This window comes from Equus asinus, chromosome 20 (genome assembly GCF_041296235.1).
Source record: "Equus asinus isolate D_3611 breed Donkey chromosome 20, EquAss-T2T_v2, whole genome shotgun sequence".
NCBI lineage: Eukaryota > Metazoa > Chordata > Mammalia > Perissodactyla > Equidae > Equus > Equus asinus.
In genome coordinates this window covers 20,932,874-20,957,844 of record NC_091809.1, presented here as the reverse complement: position 1 = coordinate 20,957,844, position 24,971 = coordinate 20,932,874, and the positions used below count along the sequence as shown (strand labels likewise).

At 40.8% G+C, this 24,971-nt stretch overlaps 1 long non-coding RNA gene across 2 annotated transcripts; it reads right to left on the bottom strand.

Moving 5' to 3' along the window:
- Positions 1 to 664: 664 nt before the first annotated feature.
- LOC139041282 (uncharacterized) lies at positions 665 to 22,597 on the bottom strand. 2 transcript variants are annotated; one of them, XR_011496129.1, is made up of 2 exons: positions 19,107 to 22,597; positions 665 to 1,877 (listed from the first exon to the last, which is right to left on the bottom strand). It is a non-coding gene; the product is annotated as an uncharacterized lncRNA (long non-coding RNA). The 2 variants fall into 2 exon arrangements; XR_011496128.1 differs by having other exon boundaries at positions 665 to 1,748.
- Positions 22,598 to 24,971: the final 2,374 nt, after the last annotated feature.

Here is a 24,971-nt window from a genome sequence, read left to right as displayed (position 1 = left end):
TCTCCTTGGTCTAACAGGCAAGTCCAGCAAGCGAACTGCATAGGCTTTAAGTGAGTACAATAAAATCCATGCCGTACTGTGACACAGCCGTGCAGGCCATCTTCAGCCTGTGTCAAACGACCTCGCGACCCCACATCTCACGACTGAAAGTGCCAGCTGGACAGATCCACAACAGGAAGGGATAAACGGGTACCTCACTCTCACATTTCCCAGTTGCATTTTTTAGAGATGGAGTCCCTGCCTCACTCCACACACAGATAATATCAGCATCTCTGAACTTGTTTGATGTATAACCAAGACATCCTTATTTATGTTAGCTTCAGTGTATAATCTACGGAAAGCTCAGGTGTACTCTATCCTTTTTTTCTTTTTTTTTTAACATATATGAATTCTAGTCGTCAGGTTTTTCTTTTCTTTTCCTCTCCTCTGCACATGCACTGTTTTGTGAACGAGATATAAGCTGCACTTAAACTCACACACCTTGGAGCAGTTCCATCAACTCACTCTGTTGAAATGTTTTCCTGGGGTTCAGACTCTTCGCACTGATTGTTGAATAAACTCCACTAATACCACCTAGACTCTTTATTTCAGGCGACATCTAGTAAAATTCTTATCAATAGATGCATAAAACACATTTGATAACGCACACAAACAACTCTTGATAAAATGTGTTATTAAATCAGTTTTAAAATCTTTATTAACTCCATAAAGGCCATCCACTGAAAACCACAGGAAACATGATTACCAGCGAAACTTTCGATCTACTCCTGAATAAGCTAAGAAGGCCCCGTATCAGTGCCATTTCAAAAATAAATAAAACGAGAAATACATACTAGTAGAGGAAACAAAAAAGATTTGCAGAAAATATTATATTGAAAATCCAAAGGAATCAATTTTAGAGTTTAGAGATTAGCACGGTATCTATTTCAAATAAAAGCCTAAAGACAGGATTGCTTGGAGGCGACAGACCACTTCACGCATTGGCAGGATTATCAATACGGGAGAATCACTGTAAGGCCTCTCGGAACGAGGGGAGAAAAGGGAGAAAACCTTCTGATGTGCTCGCTGTAGGCTGGGTCTCCACCCGCAGCCTCGCCCTTCAGGCTTGACTATGCCGCGTCCAAACGCGCGCTGGGTCTCCTCCCACCTCCAGCCCCGCCCTCCGGGGTCGGCCACGTCCTCCGCCCGTAGCTCCGCCCACAGGGCTGGTTCCATCCTCCACCTTGGCCCTGGGGCTGATTCGGGCCCCAACCCCGACGCCGAGCCTAGCCGAGGCCCATCCGCACCCAGAAACTCCCGCTCTGAGGTTGCCGAGCGGAGCCGACTGCTCCAGCGCCGGAGCCCCGCCCCTTCCCAACCCCGCTCCCGACAGGAAGCGGAAGTGACGTCACAATTCGCCGCGGTTCCGGCGGCTCCTACCGCGGTGCATATTGAAGCTGTTCCTGTCAGCTGTGGTCCAGCGCAGCTCGGGGTCGGCGAGGTGGGCGCGAAGGAGGGGGAAGCGGGCGGAAGAGGGAGTCACGGGACGGGCTTAGGCGGCCGCCCGGGGCCTGCTCAGAGGGGCCTGGCGCGCGCCGCTCGCTTCCGCCGGGGCTGCGGGGCCTCCCGGCAGGGCCAGGTCTTAGACGCTGCTCGGCCGTCGTGCCCCGGGAGGAGCCGGATCTGCAGTGGGGTGAGGGCGCTTCTGTGGGGTCGCGTCATCCTCTGTGCTCCTCTTTCAGAGGCTCCACAGCAGCCTTGTGACTTTCCTGCAGGAGGAAGAGGATTTCCGCCTTTCTGGCGGGTTGACTGCGGTCTGTGTCCGCGTCCTCACGCACCTGGCGCTTCAGGCGTCTCCTGTGAGCGCCGGGAAGGGTGGTTCCAGACGCCTCTGTTTCCTTTCGTATGCGGAAGAATGTTTCATCTGAGAATTTGGCTTTGACGTTGCACGGTCTTTATTTTTGACACATGTTCAGTTAGAAATGTGATATACTTTCTTAGATGTCTATGGTTTATTTCTGTATGGAAATGTTAGCATATTTAGACCGTAGTCTGTCCACTAAAGAGAAACAAGATTACTCACCTCTCTCTTCATCTGAATTTTCTAAGCCTGTTCCTTCCCACAAAACTTCAAAATGTGAGCCTCCCAGAAAAAACAGATGGGGGCTTTTTTTTTTTTTCTCCCCCTAGTTCTAGAATAATTGAACTTCCCGTAAACAGGATGTTTGGACTAAGTATAATTTTTCCCAAACTTTTGTTTGAAAAATCTTAAACCTAAAGTGAAGTAGATTGACCCTTTTTTAGCATTTTGCATGTTTGCTCTCTAGATAAATAAATATCCATATTTTGGTAAACTATTTGAGAGACTAAGTTGAAAATAAATTGCAGACATGATACTTGACCTTTAAATACTTGGTAATGCAGCTCCTAAAGGTAAAGACATTGTGCTAATAAAACTACAATATTGTTATTTCCCCCCAGAAAATTTAAAATAATGTAATCGACTATCTACTCTGTAAAACTAAGAGCATTGAGAGTTTAGTGTGTTTCCTAAACTGAGGAAAGAGGGATTGCTGAAGCAGAGCAGAACGAGACAATGGTGGGAGGTAAAATGGAGAACAGGGCCAGGACCGGGGAATTACGTACTCTGAACTCTCTTCTAAGACCATAGGAAACTTATGAAATATTTTAAGAAAGTAATTTGAATCTACTTACAACTTAAATAGAATGCACAAACTCCTAGTGTGAGAATGATCTTCAGGAAATGTGAGTGTGAAGGCATGGACTCAACGTAGACGCTTATGATGAATAAGTTTGAAAACACAGTGTTTGTACCCTACAACTGGATGATTATTATGGCAAAGAAATGGAATGAAAGGACTTGAGAGTTTTATACAAGGTAAGATTGAGAGAATTTTAATTACCAGATGAAGTTATTCCTTCATCTGTTGATTTATGAGAGGACATATTGCTCTGAGTGCTTCAATGGTTGATTAAGACATGGTGAAAAAATTGAATTCCTCAAATTTCATCACAGTCATACTGAATATTCTGTTTCCCACAGACTAAATTGTAATGTTAACCACTAATAACTTGTATATAAAATAAAAATGGGGAGGAGATAGAAGTGAATCGTTAGTTTAATCGGTCTCTTGATTGTGGTTGATATCCACAGGTTACTTCAACATCCGGTTCCAGTTTCCTTGCCCTTGGTGAGAACCTTAGCTGGTCTGGGTTGTGCATCTGGGGGAGTGACCCAAATCTTTATTCTCAGAGAGTCCAAGTCCTTCATTGTCTAGCCTTTTTCTAGTTGTAATTTTCTATTACCTCTTTCTGTTGAGTATGCAACTGCTAGGAGGTTCTAGGTTCATCCTCCTTGCCTCAATTGTACCACGGTAACCTAATTTCCCTTTGGTAATAGAGACCAATTGCTCCAGGCAGTAGACAAACCCCCTTTTTTGCATCTGGTCTAGTGGTATATGAAGCCCAAAATGGCCAGGTGGCAATCTCATCTTCCATTTTGGTGGAACCATAGTTGTGCCCCCTCTGGGAAGCATTCTACATTAGAAACTAAGCTCTCCAAACCTGCAGTGCTCTAAGTTGCTGGGATTCAAGCAAAAATTCTGTCGAGGAGCCACTCCCATATTTACCCATCAATTTCTGGACCCGTGTATTCTGGCTGTGGAGAGACAGTACCATGTAAGGCTATCTGATTCAGAGCATATACTGTGTCCTGTGAGATGGAATATCATTCTTTCATAGGGTGGTTTCCCAACTGGCACGTGAATTGGGATTTTCACTAAGCAATTCCACCTTTTTATTTATATCAGCTCCTTTTGAGTGATGGGGATATGTGATAAGACTAGACCAGCTGATTCCGTGAACATGCTGCCATAGTTGCACTTTATTTAAAATACAGTGTGTTTCTTGATGAGATGCAATGATGTGTGATTGCCATGACTACAGGTAAAACATTTTTCAAGTCCGTGGATGGTGGTACAAGTAGAAACTACTAGCAGAAAGGCAAATCTATATCCAGAGCATGAATCTATTCCAGTGAGGATGAATCTTTGCCACCTCCATGATAGAGGAAATCCAGTATAATCACCCTGCCACCAGATGGTTGACGGGTCCACTCCAGGGAATGGTGCCATATTGGACACTCAGTGTTCATTTCTGCTTTTAGTACATTAGGCACACAGCAGTAGTGTTAGCTAGGTCATTCCTGGAAAGGGGAAGTCCATACCGTTGAACCCACACATAGGCTTAATCCCTGCTACCATGGCCATTTTGTTCATGGGCCCATTGAGCAAGCACTGTGGTGGCTGGAAAAATAACTGACACCTACAGACTAAATCATTTTGTCCACCTGATTATTAGTAGTCTCATTTACAGTGGATTGCCTTTGGTGGACATTCACATAGGGCACAAATAACTTAACAGTCTGTGTCCATTCAGAAATGTCCATTCATATACTGTTTACCATAGTTCCTTGTCATCAACCTTCCCATCTTGTTCCATCCACATCTTTGACTATCCAGCCAAAGAACTGTCAACCATTCATGAATCAGTATTTATCCATACACGTGACCGTTTCTCACTGCAGACCCAGTGGGCAGTTAAATGTACTGTTGAAGTTCTGCCACTTGGAAGATTTTTAATCACTATTGTCTTTAAGGGTCATCTCTTCAGTAAAGATAGCTTCAACTCTACACCTTCAGGTGGCACTGGCTTACTATGCAGACTCATCTGTAAACCAGACTTTCATCTCAGTCAGCTGGATTTAAGGACCACCATGGAAAGCTACAGACATGACCTGAGGGAGAGGAGATAGTGCAACCACAGTTGGTGTTGAAAGAGCTTTTGCAACGTACCATACAGTTAACTTGTACACACTGGAATGCCCTGAGCTGGATCTCTTGGGATCTATTAGGAGGTTACATGTTCCTGGGTTTCTTTTGGTACTTATTTGCAACATGATAAATTAGCTCTTTCTACGCAGATGACACAGTTGAAAGCTACTAAAACAGTATGCTGTATAACAATACATAGATTTTTAAGACAATTCCACGAAACTGTACAGGAGTCTTTTATCATCAGAAAGATCACACATCATTTAGGCAGAAGGATTCTATCATTCAACTTGAAAGAAATCAACAGGGTAGGCAGTTGTGTAAATGTAATGAAAATGGTGAAAATCAAATCAACACTGTAATGATGTTTCAGTTTTGAGATGAATAGGATCAATTAATGAGTCTGAGAAATCTTTTAATCCTCATTCATCAACAAGAAAGAAGCCATAATGAATGGGAACTCTGTGAGTGTAAGGAATATGGAAGGGACTTCAGTGAACATTCATGCCTCAGGACTCACAGGAGAACTCAAAATGGAGAGAACAGTTATGAGGGTAATCAGTATGGAAAAAGCTTCCTTACTCTGCACAAGAAAAGCTCTACTGGAGAGAAAATTTCTGTGTTTAATCATGAAAAAGCTGTCAGCCTGACTGCAAATATTGTGTCCTGGAAAACTAGCATGCAAGAGAAAGCCTTTGAATGCTGTGGCAGTGGGAAAGCCTTTGTTAATCAGTCTTACCTTCAGGCACAAATGAGAAGTCACAATAGAGGAAAACTCTATGGATGGAAGGAATGTGGGACAGCTTTTACTCACTCCACAATCCTTGGTGTACGTGTGCAAACTCACATGCTGAGAAATGTTATAAATTTAAGGAATGTGGAAAAGCCTACACTGCATCCTCAAGCCTTACGAGGCATATAAAAACTCAGTCTAGAGAGAAGCCTTTTGAGTGTAAAATGTGTGGGAAAGCATTTGTCAGTTCTTCATTCTTACCAGTGACTTGTGTACTCACACTGGAGAGAAACCCTATGAATAGGAAATGCAGGAAAGCCTTCACTTTTAAATCAAATCTCCGTCAACATGTAAGAATTCATACAGGAGAGAAACCCTATAAATGCAACAAACGTGGGAAAGCCTTTATTAGGCATTCACACTTAACATAAGTGAATTCACACTGGAGAGAAACCCTGTGAATGTATGAAATGTGGGCAAGCCTTCAGTGTTTCCTCAAGCCTAACTGCACATGCAAGAATTCACGCTGGAGAGAAACCCCACAAATGTTAAGCAGTGTGAGAAAGTGTGCACTTTTTCAACAAGGCTAAGGAGACATCTAAGTATTCATGCTGGAGAGAAACCTTTGAATGTAGTGAGTGTGGGAAATTCTTTACTACTTCCTCATATCTAAGTACACATTTGAGAACTCAAACTGGAGAGAAGCCATTTGAGTGTAAGATATGTGGAAAAGCATTTTTGTATTCCTCAACATTTTGCATCCATATAGGAACTCACCCTGCAGAGAAACCCTAGGAATGTAAGCACTGTGGAAAAGCCTTCACTATTTCCTCAAGACTAACTGAACATGTAAGAATTCACGCTGGAGAGAAACCCTATCAATGTAAGCAATGTGGGAAAGACTTCACTTGGTCCTCACTCCTTAGTAAACATGTAAGAACTCACAATGGAGAGAAGCCCTGTGAATGTGAGGAACGTGGAAAAGCCTACGAGTGTCTGTGTTTGCTTCAAACACATGAAAGAACTAACACTAATGAGATGCACCAGGAAGTTAAGCAATGTGGGAAGGCAATCAGAATATCCTATAACCCACCATGAAAGAACTCATACTGAAGCCGTTAAATGTAAGAAATTTGTAGAGTTCCACAAATTTATTTGTGGATTTTGAACATGTCCCATTCTGTTCTGATCACTTTTGGGAATGCTATGACTTTCATTCCTCTGATAGCAATGCTAAGCTGGTATAGTTTCTACACCTTCCAGGTTGCAGCCTTGCCAAAAGGGAGCCTGCCAGATTTCCTGGATTCTCTTGTTATTGACCTAGTTTAAGATTGTGAAGATAGTGACCGCTTGAATCACTTCATTGCTCAATAGAGTCCATGTACAGTGCCTCATGCTGGCCAAGATGGGGGTTATGATGTGTCTGTAAGTTATCTGAAAATGCTTTTGTCCTTCTCTCACACTTGATCCTTTTGGATAGATGGTCAGTGTCAAGCAAGGAAAGAGTTTAGAAAAGGTCAAGTTTTACCTACTATTGGGAGACACTGTGATTCCATACCTGTGAGAGAACACCACCTTAGCACCTGGGGAGAAACTTTAACCTTGGGTCGAGCACAAAGAGGGTGAGAACAATGAATGTTCTCTTTCACCCCTATGTCTGGCACCATAGCCTTGCATAACAATCATGTCCTCTTTCCAGCTCAAACAACAGCTGCTGCTGGTGATGTGGCCTGTTTCTTTGTTATTCTATTTCACAGTTTATGCTGTGAAAATAAACTCATGCAAGTATGGCTGGTCCTGATAATCTGCTGTGTGTGATGCCATCACTGGCAGTTTCTGATTGTGAACTTTGTCTGCAGACACAGACAAGCACAACCTCACTGCAGTGTCAGTGATACAAATTCATTAGTTCTGATGCTTGAGCAGCCTTGTTGCATCATGGATGGCCATCAAGGCTGCAGCTGCTTGCTGAGACTTTCTTGAGGCTTAATCAAAGCATTGTAATGAGAATCCAAATCAAGCTTAGCAAATCCTGAACAGGAAATACCTGTGCACCTTCTTCTCTTGCTCCCGCTTATCTTGTTGAATATGTGAGGAATGCAAGACCCTGACCACTCTTCCCCGGGCCATGTCTTACAAGTGTGTTTGCAATGAGGAACCATGAGAGAGGAGATCATCTCTCCCATTGAGATGAAGAGCCGGCTTGTTTACTACTTGAAATAAAGTAGGTCCCACAACCTTAGCCTTCCTGTTCTGTAACACAATCCAATATGCAGACATCTGTGGTCCCTTTGAGTCACCTGAGACACTCAGGGATGAAGGTAACCAGTAAAAACATACTGATTCTTATGCTGCTGGATATACCATATTTTAATAAATACTTTGTCTCTGACTTCAGTGTCTCAGGTCTTCTGCCAATATTCATGAAATAGTGACAAGATAACTCAAAACTTTGGAAGAGAATAATCAAACTACAGGTCCAAAAGTTTTGAAATGAGAATGTCATGTTGATAGAGACATGGCTTTCTGCAAGAGGAGGAACAATGGTGGCCAGGCTGGGTGTGAAGACAAGAGTGTCTGCAACCTAGTCATGACATCTCTTCAGAAGTTTCCTCAGGATATGGGTGAGACGGGGGTGAATAAGGATCCCTGCTGTCCTACTTACTAATGAGGCTCATCGATAAGTAGGTACATCAGCATGGCTTTCCTTAATTTATTTTACTCTTAGTTTTTAAATATCTCCTTTTATACATACTTAATGTAGAGTTTTAAAATATCTAAGTATTTGAAATAGTTTTTGTAATCCCTTTTTTTCCACTTGGAACTTATAGTTCATAAATCACTAGTAAATTTGGATTTATGTCTAGCATTTCGTTTTTCAATATTTAACTCATTTTTCTTCCCTATTTGTTTTCAGATAAATGATTTTTAAATTTTTTTTTTTTTTGAGGAAGATTAGCCCTGGGCTAACATCCATGCCCATCTTCCTCTGCTTTATATATGGGACTCTTACCACAGCATGGCTTGCCAAGCAGTGCCACGTCCGCACCTGGGATCCGAACTGGCGAACCCCGGGCTGCCAAAGTGGAATGTTCAAACTTAACCACTACACCACCGGGCCAGCCCCCAGACAAATGATTTTACTGTTGATGATTGAAATTTATATAATCCACTAATTTTTACTTTAGTTGCTACCCTAAAATCCTGTAACATTTTTTCATTTAATTCTTAAGAACTTTTCTCTCCTACTAAGTGTACTGGGCCTGGTGACTACAGTAGTGACCTTTATTCAACTTCTGAGCAGCACACGGGCAGAGTCCTAGAAATAAGTCCATATTAGAGGAGCCACTAAACAGGCTTAGAAGTGGGACAGCCTCCCCTTCTTGGGAGAGGGTATGTGTGCTGGGGACGTGGATACCCCTCTGGAGAAGTGCTTGGTGCAGTTCAAAGACTGAACTGAAAGCACTATCTTATGACAAAAACTGGTCACCTCCTTAAGTGGACACACCAGGGGAGACTGCATGATTGCCTTGCTGTGGGACAAACTGAGTAATCATCATGGGGACAGGTGTGATTGTCCTGCAGCTTTGCCTGTGGCATTCAGGCTTCACATTAGCCTTTCCTATCCCAGAAGACTTTGGTCCTGACGGTCCATGTCAGCCGCCAGTGGTGCCATCCATTGGGTTTCCCATTGGCATTGTTCCTTGGACTTTTGGGAACCACTGCAGTCACTGCAGCTCTGGCCTGTTCTTTTTTTTAAAATTTATTTTTAAAGATTGGCACCTGAGCTAACAACTGTTGCCAATCTTTTTTTTTTTTTCCTGCCCAAATCCCCCCAGTACGTAGTTGTATATTTTAGTTGTGGGTCCTTCTAGTTGTGGCATGTGGGACGCTGTCTCAACATGGCCTAGTGAGAGGTGCCATGTCCGCACCCAGGATCTGAACCCTGGGCCGCCGAAGCGGAGCGCGCGAACTTAACCACTCAGCCACAGAGCCAGCCCCTAGTAGTAATTTTAAAATTTACCCTTTTAAAACCTTTTTATTTGCAAGTTGATTTATGTGTTTTGAATACATGACTCAGATGTATAAGTTTAATATTACTAATAAAAACCACGTTAAGGTCCTTCTATTTATGAGTGGGTTAAATTTATTGAGCTGGGTCTCCATGAGATGCACCGCCAGCCAAGCCAGGTTTGAATTTCTTTTCCCTCAGATCTGTGATTTTGGGAGGCTCCATTAAACAATACTAATAACCCTCCATTCACAATTTTTCATTGCAATAAAATATATACCACATAAAATTTACTCAATCTTTTTAAGTGGGCAGTTCAGTGGGATTAAATACACTGGTTGTGCAACCATCTCCAGAACTTCATCACCCAAAATTGATACTTGGTACTTAATAAAAATTAACTTGGCATAGCTCCTTCCCCCAGCCCCTGGCAACCATCATTCTTTCTGTCTCTGTATCTATGATGTAGACTCTTCCAGTTACCTTACGTAAGTGGAATCATACACTATTTACCTTTTTGTGTCTGACTTATTTCACATAGAATGTCTTCAAGGTTCATCCATTTCAGCATGTGACAGAATTTTACTTTTTAAAGGCTTAATAATATTCCATTTTATGTATACACATTTTGTGTATCCACTCATCCATTGATGGACTTGGGTGGCTTCCACCTTTTGGCTACTGTGAATAATGCAGCTATGAATATGGGTGTGCATATATCTTTTTGAATTTCCTGCATTTGATTCTTTTGGGTGAAACTCACTGGGGAAATTACTGGATAGTTTGGAATTTCTGTGGTTACCCCATTCAGTTTTAAATTTTACTTTATCTTGGCAGGTGTGTTTTTCAGATGGATTTTGAGAACATGCTCAAAATGGGGAGATTTTGATAGACAGAAAGTCCCTAGTTTGGGTATCAAGATGTGGCAGTAGCAACTGCAGCACCAGAGCACATTTATGTTTTTGTTGTCCTTTGCCTTTAAGATGTATGTTTAATTATATCCCCTGGAGGATTCTGTACTACATCAAGCAACCTAAGATCTACTTATTTTGTTATACCTAGGTATCACACATTAAAAACCTTGAGAAGGATCTCAGTTATCTGTTAGTCAAAAATCACTGGGTGTTGGGGCTGGCCCCGTGGCCGAGTGGTTAAGTTCCTGCGCTCCGCTGCAGGCGGCCCAGTGTTTCGTTGGTTCGAATCCTGGGCGCGGACATGGCACTGCTCATCAAACCATGCTGAGGCAGCGTCCCACATGCCACAACTAGAAGGACCCACAACGAAGAATATACAACTATGTACTGGGGGGCTTTGGGGAGAAAAAGGAAAATAATAAAATTAAAAAAAAAAATCACTGGGTGTCCTCAGTGAGCAGGGCTCTATGTCAGATACTAGGGGAACACTGGTAACTGAAAGACAATGCTGCTCACGATATGCAAAAAGTCTCCTACAAAATGCAGATCCTAATGTCGGACAATATAGAGTTTAAGTCAAAAAGCATTTCTACAGATAGAGTTAATTCAGATAAAACATTCAGATTCTTCAAAATACAAAAAGTTAAAATGTGGATCCATCTAAAAAACATTGTTACAAAATATGTAAAGCAACACTTGACAGAAATACAGGAGAAATAGAGTCTTAAGTCAATTCTAGTGGGAGATTTAAACATCTTTCTCTCATATTGCTTCTCTAAATAGAGAAAAATCAGCTAAGATATGGATTTGAAAATGATGAGCAAACTAATATATGCATACAAAATACTGTAGTACCTGTTGAAATCATAAAGTGCTTGTCTGTGAAATAGGTACAGGGAATGGACTGGAAGGAGCAAGACGGCTTTTGGGGAAGATGAATATGTTCTACATCTTGTTTGGGCTGATGACTACACAAGTATGTGCAATTTCCATGTCATTTACCTAATACTTAAATCTGTGTACTTCTATGTTACTGTATCACAAGAGAAAACATTCTGTATAGTTGCCATCAAACCAAACACATTTATGGGCTTCATCAAAGTCCCACAGTCTGAGAACTGTATTATTAAATAAAATCTCAACTAGCAAACAGCTGTTTTTTTCCTGTGACTGTATGTTACTCTGATACTTCAGGGCAACAAAGACACTGGTAAAAGACACATAATGCTGCCCATGATGTGAAAAACTCTCCTAAAGAAAGCAGATCCTAATGTCAGACAACAGAGACTTTATGTACAGGACTTCAGGCCTCACAATCGTGGACGGGTTATTGTGAAGCTGGATTTGGTTTACGGATAATACACTGCAGAACTTTCCATGTTTGTCATTACAGTACCATTGTGTAGATTACCATTTAGACTGCTCTTCTGTTTTTGATTTAATAAAGAGTGTAAGTTATTTTAAAGAAAAAATTTTTAAATCACATGAGGTTAAAAGATCTCAAATGAACACAAAATCTGAGGAAATGAATACAAATAAAAGCAAAACAAAACAACTGACAATATGCAAAGGTGGTTCTCTGAGAAGATGCATATATAGACAGACCCATAAAATAGAGTTGTTGGAGAAAGCCTGATCTGGCAACTTCCCCTCAGCACAGGTGAGGGATAGAGCAGACATGTTTGAGCGTTCCCAACCAAGATGGTCTTGAAGTTGCCCCATACTTGAAGTGTGTTCTGAGTTTTTGGTAAAAATCTTGACATTGCTTCTCTAATCTTTTTGTGTCAAAGTTGGAATAGCTAATGACTATTTTTTTCCCTTTTCTGCCATTATCTTCCCCAGAATATTTGTGCCTGTGTGTTTGGCACAAATGTAGGATACTCATTATTTTCCTACCTGCTTGATTTTTCATATCTTGCTTTTGGACTGATTAATCATTGGTTTATCATCTACCTATTTCCATAGGAATATTGGATCTTTAAGGTATTAGACCTTTTCTGTATACATTATTTATCTTTTCTCACTTCCTAGCACAGGGACAGAACTTAATTATTTTCTGAAAGACTTACAGAAAAAGCCAGAGATAAGAATTTTGAGGGGGCCAGCCCCATGGCCAAGTGGTTAAGTTCGTACACTCTGCTTTGGTGGCCCAGGGTTTTGCCAGTTCAGATCCTGGGTGTGGACATGGCACCGCTCATCAGGCCATGCTGAGGTGGTGTCCCACATTGCACTCTACCAGAGGCACTGACAACTTCAATATACAACCATGTACTGGGGGAGCTTTGGGGAGGGGGAAAAAGAAAAGATTGGCAACAGATGTTAGATCAGGTGCTAATCTTTTACAGGAAAAAAAAAAAAGGAATTTTGAAGAAGATAAAGGGCTCCAGACTCCTTCAAGAGAAAGTCAATTGTGTCAAGTGAATACAGTATTTCATTTTTCCTCTGTTCATAATAATAACTAGAAGTAGTTTAGAAACATAATGTGTTATATAGTTTAAAAATTTTCAGGAAATACAAAAAGCCAAAAACTCAGATCAATTTTAATAATTTTATTTAAGGCAACATATCCAAAATATTTTAACGTTCTAAGCAGTATAAAAGTTGAGATATTTAAATCCTTTACATTGTCTTCAGAATTCACTGGATACTGTATTTTCACCAGATGTAACTGACTTGTGTTTAGATCTCATAAAATTACAGTTGAAAAGGTAAATTCCAATATCCAAAAGATTTCTAGTGACTGTCTACCTAGGGGTGGGACGCCAGGAGCTCCAGGAGCCTTGGGTGCAGATTTTGCCATGGGTCTGCATGGCCTGAGGAATGATCACATGACCCTCCAGGACTGCCCTGCAAGCCGGTGCACCAAAAGTCATCATAGTATGAAGACAGCACAACATCAGTGAAGGGTGTGGGCGTCCTGACAGGTTTACTGACCAAGACTTTGCACTTTGATGTCAAGACAAGATGTGATATGGTGAGGCAGAATTAAAGCCCCCACCAGTCCCTTTCACTTTGCCACTACCTCTGTACAAGGTACGGGCAATTCATGGGCTGCCCTAGAATCCTCAAGGCCACTGGTGTCAAATGCAAATAGCCCACTGGCACCACTGGGCAAGTGGAAGGCAGGGTGGCACTTATAAGAACAGAGAGAAAAGAATGATAAAGTTGGCTCCATGGATGTACTTGATTCCATTTTTCATTGGTGGAAGGAGGGTGAGAGGAGATACGTTTTAATTGGTCAGAAATCAAATGTACTACTCAGCCATAAGAAACTATGAAATCCGGCCATTTGACAACATGGATGGTCCTTGAGGGTATTATGCTAAGTGAAATAAGTCAGAGGGAGAAAGTCAAATACCATATCATCTCACTCATAAGTAGAGGATAAAAACAACAACAAACATAGAAACAGAGATTAGACTGGTGCTTACCAGAGGGGAAGCGGGTAGGGAGGAGGATGGAAGCGGTGATTAGGCACATGTGTGGTCACAGATTCTAATTAGTCTTTGGGTGGTAAACATGATGTAATCTACACAGAAATCGAAATATGATGTACACCCAAATGTTATGAAGCAATGTTACCACAATAAAATTTTTTTTTAATTACAGCAATAAAGATCATTATAATGGTTGTGATGAGGGATGGATTCTTTTTGAGTGTAGTTGCCTAGAAAATGGCAAGCTCAGATCTGCTATCCTGGAGTTCAAGTCAAAGTGGGGAACCAGAGGGATTCCATGACAGCTCTTAAAAACTAACCTCTTAAAAAACTAAACTCTTGTCGTCACAGGAGAAGGTATTGCTGAAAATCAAACGCAAAATTTAATTGTTCAACCACAGTTAAATTCATTCTCACACAGTTGTTAATGTGAAATTGAAGGCATTGATCAGGGAAAGATGAGAGAGGAAACTTGAAATGGGGACATCTAGTTGGATCCAGATGAAATTTATAATCTTGAACACCCAAGACACTCTGAGCCTGGCTTACCAGGGAAGTAGAGCTTGACGTTTGCTTTCTGAGACTAGCCTTCCTGTGCTTGACAACTCTGATAATCTCACTTGGAGCAGATGCCTTGGAATGAATGCTCATTCTCAAGCCCTACAATCACCTGCTGTTGTCTCTAGGCTCACAACTAGTGCAGAATCCAAGGAAACAGGTATACCACATAAGGTGGGAGATAATAGCTTAAACAACAAAATTAATCCAATTCTGCAAATAGGTATCAGAAGAAACTAGGGAACATGCGAGAATGGATTCCAAGGTTGTTAGCCTAAGAGGTGGAATTTAATACTAAATGCGCCAACTGACTGACACAGTATACTTATTAGTCTGGATTTAATATGTTAGCTCATGGACTTGGGGATGACTATAACCGCTTGTTGGACGATTGAAATTTGGACTCAAATGCTGATCTACATAATAAGCTTGATTTCAGTTCATCAACAGGGGAATTATACTGGAGGGCCTGACTCAATCAGGTGGAAGTCTTTCAGACAGGGTCTAGGCCTTCTCTGAGCTTCACACACTCCCTGAGCCAGGTTAATGAAGTAAGTGGTCACGTGGAAAGAAACGGTATGTGGCCTCTAGGAGCCCAGGATAGTTTCCAGCTGGCAGTCACCAAGAAATCCTACTGCTTCAAGGAAACGAATTTTGTAAATTACCTGAGTGACTGCAGAATGAGACTTTTCCCTGGTTAAGCTTCCCTAATTAAGCCTGAAGAGAAAGCAACTGAACTAATTCCTTCACTGCAACCTAGAAAGATTCTGAGCAGAGTGTGTTCCTGACCCAAAGAAATGATGAGATAATAAATGTGCTTTGTTTTATGTCCTAAATTTCTCATAACTTGTCTCATCAATAGATAACAAATGCCTTCTCTAATGAGGTTTGGCTTCTTTCAGTCAACATTATCTTTGTGAAGTTTACCCACACTGTTGTATCTACCTTTGATTGATTCCTTCCATTTCCTTCAGCAGTTACAATAGTATAAGGATAGCACAAGTTGTCTATTCTTCTCTTAATCCACATTTAAGTTGTTTCCAACTTAGGGTTCTTTCCTATAATACTGGTCTGAAAAGTTTTTACTTTTATCTTGATACACATGTGCAGGGATATATGCAAATTTCGAAGATACTGGCAACAGGTTTTTAGGTTGTTTTTCTAATAAACTCCTCAGCCAACAGTAGCTACACATCTTCACTGACTTTTACGTTCAGAACTTTCATCACTTGTTTCACTGTGGCACAGCTAGCTCTTTGAAACTCCTAAGTTGAAGATGGAGAAGGTAACACGGATATTTCTAAGTCTCACAGACTTTTCAGAGCGTTCTAGTAACGCACAATGCCAGAGGAGTCTTCTGGTCCTTCACCTGTGGAAGGATTCTAGCTCTCCAGATGGGTCAGTGTCCATAAGGAATCAAGTCAGACTACTTACACTGAAGTGGAGGCCTAATTTGGGTAGAAGGAATCTCAAGGTGAAGTGCAAAACCACAGCATGTTTATTAACACGCTCAGCAACTATTTCTGATGAATTCCTTGAATGAATCTGCTATTCATAAAATCAAAACATATTCATACTTTCCACTATTTTCTCTTGATTCACATCATTTGAACAGACAGGACTTATTTTTCCTGTCAATTATACATTGATGTTTAGAATCCTCCCATAGCATTTATCTCAAGCAAATAAAAGGTTTCTACTGTCAAATCTGGGAGTAACTCTTGATGCTCTCCCCTCTGTCACCCTAGAAATGTAATCAACCGAATACAGAATGCCTTCTCCATCTCCTACTAGTACCCCGTCCAACGTGACTAACTTCTATGCCTTGTCTTTTTATAACTTAAATATTTATCAAGTCTCTTACCTTCATCTACTCCCATATAAATATACAGAAAATAATACTGTCCTCTGCTTCAGCTCCAGAACCATAATCAACCTGTAATAATACATTTATTTTCTTGGATAGATGTTTGCCTCCTCCAATACATTAGAAGTTTCCTAAGAACTGTCCTGGGTTGAATTTTTTCACTGAGCACTAATCAAGCATTCAAACATTAAGTGGGGGTATATACTCTAGTAAACGCATAGATGAAGGAAACGCCTGGATTCTTTCACTTTTAACCTTTTACAAACCTCTCAAATCATTTCATTTATTTTCATTTCCATAACAAATATTGACATCTAAGTACCACGATTGTGTTTTAAAACTTATTCATCAGAAGATTTTATCTTGACTCCACGCCTTCACTGTCATCTTTCCTGACATCCATTCCCAAAGCAGGAGTTAGTGGGTTCTACTTAAGTTGTAATGGATTCAAATCACTCTCTTCCTAAAACATCTGAGAAGTCTCCATGCTTTAGCACCTTCCCCCTGGTCCTGTTCCTGCTTTCCATTCTGTCTGCCACCACTCTCTCTCTCCTGCTTCTGCCAACACTCTTTCCTCAGTTTAACAAATACACCAAGGTCTCAACTACAGTGGATTTTGCTCATCAAGTTCCCTTCACCTGAAATTTTCTCACCCACTCTACAAATCCTTACAATAGCTCAACAACCTAGTACTAGATCAGTCCGACTCATCCTTTGGTTCACAACTTAAATATCAATCCCTCCTAATATGTATTATCACCTCACATTAAGCCATTGTGATGTCCATATCACAAACCTGCCAGTATTTATTTAACATCTGTAGTCCTAAACAGACTGGAAGCTCCACGGTGGCAGTACTGTGTCTACTTGGATGGCCACTGTGTCCCTGTCCTTGGCACAGAACCTAGCTCATTAAATTCAACGACCATTTTGTGGATTGTCAGACAACTGCCATACCTCACAAAAATGTTATAGTATGCACAAATAAAAAGAACACAAAAACAGAATTGCAACCTAAAAATCAAATAAGAATCACATAAAATACACACAAAAGAAACCAAACTACTGTGCTTCTGAAAAAACAGTTGCGTATTTTTACTCAGGATGAAAGTGGACAGGATATTCTTTCTGAAAACAAGTGCCTTGAAGTTAAAATTTATTCCCTATGTTTCTCCACATATTTAGACGTTTTTATAAAGATGATTCAAAAATTACCAAATGGCACAAAATCTTTAGAAGGAAATTTATAACATCCAGCTAAAGTAAATGTATATTTGCCCTTTGACCTAGAAAACTTATCTGAGAAGCTTACCCTGAAAATACACCCCTATAAATGTGAGGTGACAAACAAAAGTTTATTCACTGCAGGTGATTAACAGATGCTAAGACAAGTGTTAGAAAGGTTGTTGGGGAACAAGATAGTCTGAGCAACAAAATATCACCCCACATTACTTTTCTATTCAAAAGGAAAAGTCTATCTTTAAAACAGAGTGCTCTGGGGATCACCACGTTAAGTAATCAAAGTTAGCATCACTAACTGAGGGATGGCATAAATTTCTCTCTTCCCCATGGAATGTAATTTGATGTACACATCAAATACAATGTCTGTTGAAATGATGTTTTGAAGTCTCTACACCAGGAGTTGGCACACTTTGGTTAAAGGCCTATTTTTGTAAATAAAGCTTTGTGGGAACACAGCTGTGCCCATTTGTTTAGTTAGGTCTGGGGCTGCTTGCCCACTACAAAGGCAGAGCTGAGTAATTCTGACCCTTCATGGCCTGCAAAGCATTCAAGTCCTTACTATCTTGACTTTTTCGGACAAAAAGTTGGCCAACCTCTGCTCTGAACCCAATTACCAGTTGACAGGAAATACAAGAAATGGAGTAAACATTCAAACAAACCATAAAAATAAAAACATATATCAAAATGTGCTACTTTCTAAAAGAATGTGTGCGATTCTTCAAAGAGCCAATATAAACAATAACGACTTGTGTAGATCAAAGATTAAAAGACATAACCAGTCGGTATATATAAACCTTGATTCAGTCCTAGATGCAAAAACATATTTTGGAACAATGTGGAGAAGTTTAGTTTTTACATAGAGTGGATATTTGATGACATTATTCTTTTTAATATTCTTGGGTCAAATAACTATTGTAGTTTTACTAGTATATCCTTACCACTGGGAGATGGATTACCAAGGATTCAAAGGCCAAGTAGCTTGTCTGCAACTTATTTCAACATACTCGGAAATACTTACCCTAAAATGTATTTATCTACGGAGAGAGCAAACATGAATGAATCTACTACAATGAATATTGTACTGGATATCCAAATTTTCTGTAGGTATAAGATGTTACAAAAGAAAAACGTGGGGAAAAAACATAGTGCAAATATCCTGTTAATGGTAAACTGAATTATTCTAGAACTAGTGTCATAAAGTCTCCATCTTTTTCTCCTAGAAGCCCCTGTTTAAAAGCTGTGTGGGGACGTACGGGCCTAGGAAGTTCTGATGAAGAGATAGCTGAGTATTTTCCTTTTCTTTGGATGCAAAACTTGTGATGAACATATGCTTATAATTATATACAAATATATGCTCACCCTTGACACCTAAGAAACTGTCTTATCTTTCTACCCTTACGTAATGTTGAAAACTAGAGAACGCGTCAAGACAAGGCCAAATTCTCCGGTGACACGTTCTGTCGCCCAGGAAAAGCAGCAGAGGCCCCCGACCCACTTTCCCCTGGACTCACAGGCACACGGCGGGGGCGCAGGTCCTGAGAAAAGGAGGGCGCGGCGCCTGAGAAACGGGACTCGCACAGCGGAGCTGCTTCTCCTTCTGGGGAAAAGTCTCGAAGGTGACTCGGAGGCTGTGACTAGGGCAGCGCAGGGGACGCCAACGCCCCGCACGGTGCCCTTCCCGCCCCGGCTCAGCGCGGGGCCAAGCGGACGAGCCGGGGGCCCGGCCCCTCTACGGAGCCCCTGGGGTCCCGGGCCGCACCTGTCCTTTAACGCCCTCCGTGCGCCCAGGGCCCTCCCTCCACGGGCAGCACCGGGGACGGAGACAACGCACGAGGACCGACGTGACCGCTGCAGGAGGTGCCCAGTCCCGGGCAAAAAAATGGCGCGAAGAGGTGACGCGACTTCCGCTTCCTGCCTCGGGCCTTAAGGGGCGGGTCTCCAGGGCTCGGGCTGCCAATCACGTCCGTCCATTTCCGGCAGAAAACTCGTAGTTCTCCCCGCGTGGGTGCCGGTGGGCCCCGGGGTCCCTCGGCGCAGGGCTGGGGGCGGAAACAGGCCCCGCGGCCCAGGTGGAGGATGGAGGCCGGCCTGGGGGCGGGGCTACGGGCGGGCTACATACTCGGGGGCGGGGTTGGAGGTGGGAGGAGGCCCAACGCGGGCCTTCGACGTCAGAAGGGAGGGTCCGCAGGTGGGGTTTCACGCCGCCACGTGCTCGCTAGAAGCTTTTCTACCAGCCTCTCCGGGTTCCTAGAGCCCTGACAATGACTCTCCAGTGATGATATGCTGCCATTCCCTGAGATGGTCTATCTCCGCCATTCAATCAATCCCGTATTTAACCTTTATTTTTCTTTCTTTAGTTGGACACCATGCTAAACTGTAATCATTGACTCCTTTGCATTTTCAGTGTAATGACATTTTTCTGTAACTTTTATGTTTTTTCTTCAAATATGTATTTCTGTTTTTTAATTTTTTCTATCTTACTATCCGGTCCCGGGCCTCCGTACTAAATTGTGAGGTACCACTGATGCCAGACATTCTCAACTCAGGAATGGTTCTGAAGTTTTCTCTGGTAATCAAGTTTGCGGTGGATTTCAGTGGGTGGCCTTTGTGGAGTTAATGAAGGTCTTTTTAAATCCTGACTTATTAGCACATTTTACCAAGAATTGTTCATGTCCATTATTAAATGTGTTTTATTCATCTATTAAATGGGTAACTATTTTGCTACGTGAATGTTTTATCTGTTGCTGTAAAAAATATTTAACTTTTATGTAGCCAAGAAGTATTTTTTAAAAAATAATCTGGGTTTCCTGCTTTGTTTAAAAATTCCCTTCAAGGATCTATACAATGAAAACTACAAGACTTTCTTGAAAGAAATAGGCGATGACATAAAGAGATGGAAAAACATTCCTTGCACATGGATTGGAAGAATAAACATAGTTAAAATGTCCATACTACCTAAAGCAATATACAGATTCAATGCTATCCCAATCAGAATCCCAAGAACATTCTTCACAGAAATTGAACAAACAATCCTAAAATTCATATGGGGCAACAAAAGACCACGAATTGCTAAAGCAATCCTGAGCAAGAAAAACAAAGCCGGCGGAATCACAATCCCCGATTTCAAAACATACTACAAAGCTACAGTGATCAAAACAGCATGGTACTGGTACAAAAACAGGTCCACAGATCAATGGAACAGAATTGAAAGCCCAGAGATAAAACCACACATCTATGGACAGCTAATCTTCGACAAAGGAGCAGAGGGCCTACAATGGAGAAAAGAAAGTCTCTTCAACAAATGGTGCTGGGAAAACTGGACAGCCATATGCAAAAGATTGAAAATTGACCATTCTTTTTCACCACACACCAAAATAAACTCAAAATGGATCAAAGACCTAAAGATTAGGCCTGAGACAATAAGTCTTTTGGAAGAGAATATAGGCAGTACACTCTTTGACATCAGTTTCAAAAGAATCTTTTCGGACACTGTAACTCCTCAGTTGAGGGAAACAATAGAAAGAATAAACAAATGGGACTTCATCAGACTAAAGAGCTTCTTCAAGGCAAGGGAAAACAGAATTGAAACAAAAAAACAGCTCACTAATTGGGAAAAAATATTTACAAGCCACTTATCCGACAAAGGGTTAATCTCCATAATATACAAAGAACTCACACTGCTTAACAACAAAAAAACAAACAACCCGATCAAAAAATGGGCAGAGGACATGAACAGACATTTCTCAAAAGAAGATATGAATATGGCCAATAGACACATGAAAAGATGTTCATCATCGCTAATCATCAGGGAAATGCAAATCAAAACTACACTAAGATATCACCTTACCCCTGTTAGATTGGCAAAAACATCCAAAACCAAGAACGACAAATGTTGGAGAGGTTGTGGAGAAAGAGGAACCCTCATACACTGTTGGTGGGAATGCAAACTGGTACAGCCACTATGGAAAACAGTATGGAGATTTCTCAAAAAGTTAAAAATAGAAATACCCTATGACCCAGCCATCCCATTACTGGGTATCTATCCTAAGAACCTGATATCAGATATCTCAAGAGTCCGTTGCACCCCTATGTTCATTGCAGCATTATTTACAATAGCCAAGACGTGGAACCAGCCTACATGCCCAGAAACTGATGATTGGATAAAGAAGATGTGGTATATATACACAATGGAATACTACTCAGCCATAAAAAAAGACGAAATTGGCCCATTCACAACAATGTGGATGGACCTCGAGGGCATTATGTTAAGCGAAATAAGTCAGTCAGAGAAAGACGAACTCTATATGACTCCACTCATAGGTGGAAATTAGTATATTGAGAAGGAGATCTGATCGGTGGTTACCAGGGAAAAGGGGGGGTGGGGGGAGGGTACGGAGGGGGAAGTGGTGTACCCACAACATGACTAACAAAAATGTACAACTGAAATTTCACAAGCTTGTAATCCATCATAACATTAATTAAAAAAAAAAAAAGAAAGTTAAAAAAAAAAATTCCCTTCAAACTATAGATTACAGTCAGATCTCCTAGTTTTCTAATTTTTTATTTTTAATGACCTTTTAATCTTTAGTCCTCAAAGAGTGTATTTTGACATGTGATGTGGGGTAGTGCATGCAATAATGTTTTCTTCCAGTAAGATGGCCAATTGTTATAGTTTCATTTATTGGTAAACTATATACTACTGATTTGAAATTCCATCTTTATTAAACAATAAATTCCTCTATATACCTGTGTCAGTTTCTAGACTCTTCTGTGCCAGTAATATTTACTAATCCAAAAGCACACTCTTTCGGTTACATTAGTTTTATATTAAATTTTAAGATTTAGTGGTAAAAGTATAATGGTAGCTAATGTTTGTTGCATCTTACTTCTTTGGGTGCTTCAGAGACATTAAATGTTTCATGCTCCTAATGATGTAGCTACTTTTATGATTTTCTCTTTTGTGTTTTGAAACAGGTATATTGAAAAATAATTCACACGCCATAGTTTCCCCGTTTAAAACTATTGCTCTTTATTCAGTTAGTCCCAAGGGGTTCCCCAGTAGCCAAGGAATGGATTATTTATTTAGTTATTACTTATTTCAGTTTTAAGAACAAGCAAAATTGGGTTAGTAAATGGAGGAGTGGAGATGATCTCCTCTGTATTACTTAGGTTTGTATAATAAGTTTTAAACTTTGAAGGCCCTGTTTTACTCATATTGGGACATAGTAATTATTTTAACAAGGGTTCCTTGAGGGTCTTGTCTTATCAGGACAATTAGTGTCAAAGACTTACCTTAATTTAAATTTATTATTATGTCAGGGGGTCTGTGTCCAAGACGGGGTATTTGAGGGAAATGGGTCCTATGGGAAATTTAAGCAAGGCGACAATTAAAGTGAGGTACGCCTATTTTCCCTTTATTTTTAGTTGTTAAAGATTATAGGGGAGTGTAATGTTTAAATGTACTGGAATCCCCAGGTATAACTGTAATTTGAGTGTCAGTATTAAAGTCTATGACAGTTTGTGAATAAATGCATTTTAGCAAATGGTAAAGTTAATTTAGAAGTTACATCGTAGGGGCACTAGAGCCAAGGGGTGCACTTTTTATCTTTTTGTTGTATACAGTTTTTAGTATATAAATTATGTTACATATTTCTCATATATATCATTATAATTTATTATATGTTACTACTATACACATTTTAATACATAAATTTTGGGTTTCCAATTTAGTCAAATCATGGATCTCTTTTAATTTACACCTTATATACAATTTAATAATTTGTTATGCATATATATTAAAATATTATATATACTTATATAATTATATAAACACCCACATATACATTCACAAATATATAATTTATGTAGCTAACCAGGGATCTTTATTGGGGTTTCTGCAAGTGAAGGCAGGCAGAGCAGGATACAGCTTGGTACTGGCCTCTTTGAGTCATTCCAGCAGGCTCTGGGGCATACTGGATGTGTCCTCGCTGTCTGCTACCTGGCTCTGGGTTGATTCAGGGCAGGGGCAATACTGGTGTGAGTTAGATGAAGGAGGTGGTTGGAGCATGGGCTCTGAATTGGTTGGTTTGCATATGAAATGCATGCTCCAAGCTAGGAAGTAGCTGGCCTTGGGAGGGGCAGTCTTGCTCTAGCCACAAACACTCCAAAGATGTCAAAAAATCATGATATACAGAGAATTTAAAACATGATCAAAACAATGGTTAATACGAAATTCAAATACCAAAGTTTCCTCTTGGATAGAAGAATATGATACAATATAAAGCAGACACTCATGGGTAAGGCAATCATCCATTTCTTGGTCTGAAAGACGTGTATCTAGGGGCTCACCATTCTGTTGTTTATTATTAGCACATATTCACTCTCACACGATTTCTATATGTATGCTATAATTATAAAATTTAAGAATGGGAAAAAAATCACAGGACAGCAGTGTAGAAATGAAAACACTGCATTAGTAATCAGAACTAATATAAGATAATTTAACCTGTAGCTGATGTTTCAGATTGGACTTTAAGATGCTGTTAAAACGTTCACAATCACAATTACTATAACCAGAAAGGTAGAAAAATGTTAAAAAATAACATAACAAATATGAATGACGTGTGGTAGGTAGAATAATGGTCTGTAAAAGATATCCATGTTCTCATTCCTGGAACTTTTGAATATGTGTATTAACCAATTTTAATTTTCTGTATTCTGATGATATGACATCTAGGAGGGCTTCCTGACCCTGGAGGGACTGCCCCTCCCAGGGTTAACCAGCTCCTAGACATAAAGACTCATCCAGGGGGCCGGCCCCACGGCCGAATGGTTAAGTTTGTGTGCTCTGCTTCGGCAGTCCAGGGTTTCCACAGTTTGGATCCTGGGCACGGACATGGAACCACTCGTCAGGCCATGGTGAGGTGGCGTCCCACATGCCACAACTAGAAGGACCCACAACTAAAATAAAATATTGTTAGTTCAGGTGCCAATCTTTAAAAAAAAAAAGAAAGCTCATCTAGGAACACCCCTTTTACATGCAAACCAACCAATGGAGAGCCTATACTCCCAACCCACTCCTTTATTGGGCTCTCAAACTCTGGGCAACTATCAACCTGCATTAATCACCACAAGGTCGGGTACCATCCAGGGACAGCCCCTGTGTCCAAGAGCCTGCTGAAATGGTCATTGACTAATTACCCAGAGGAATTCACGGGAGGTATGGAAGTTTTTGTTAAGAGATGCAATCGTCAACCATCCTGAACCAGGCAGAGCCCCACTGTGAGAGCAGCACCCTCACAGATGAGCTAAGGAGATGCCAACTGAGACTGCGCAAGTGAATAACCCCGCCTCTCCCTTTTGAATATTCATTTCCC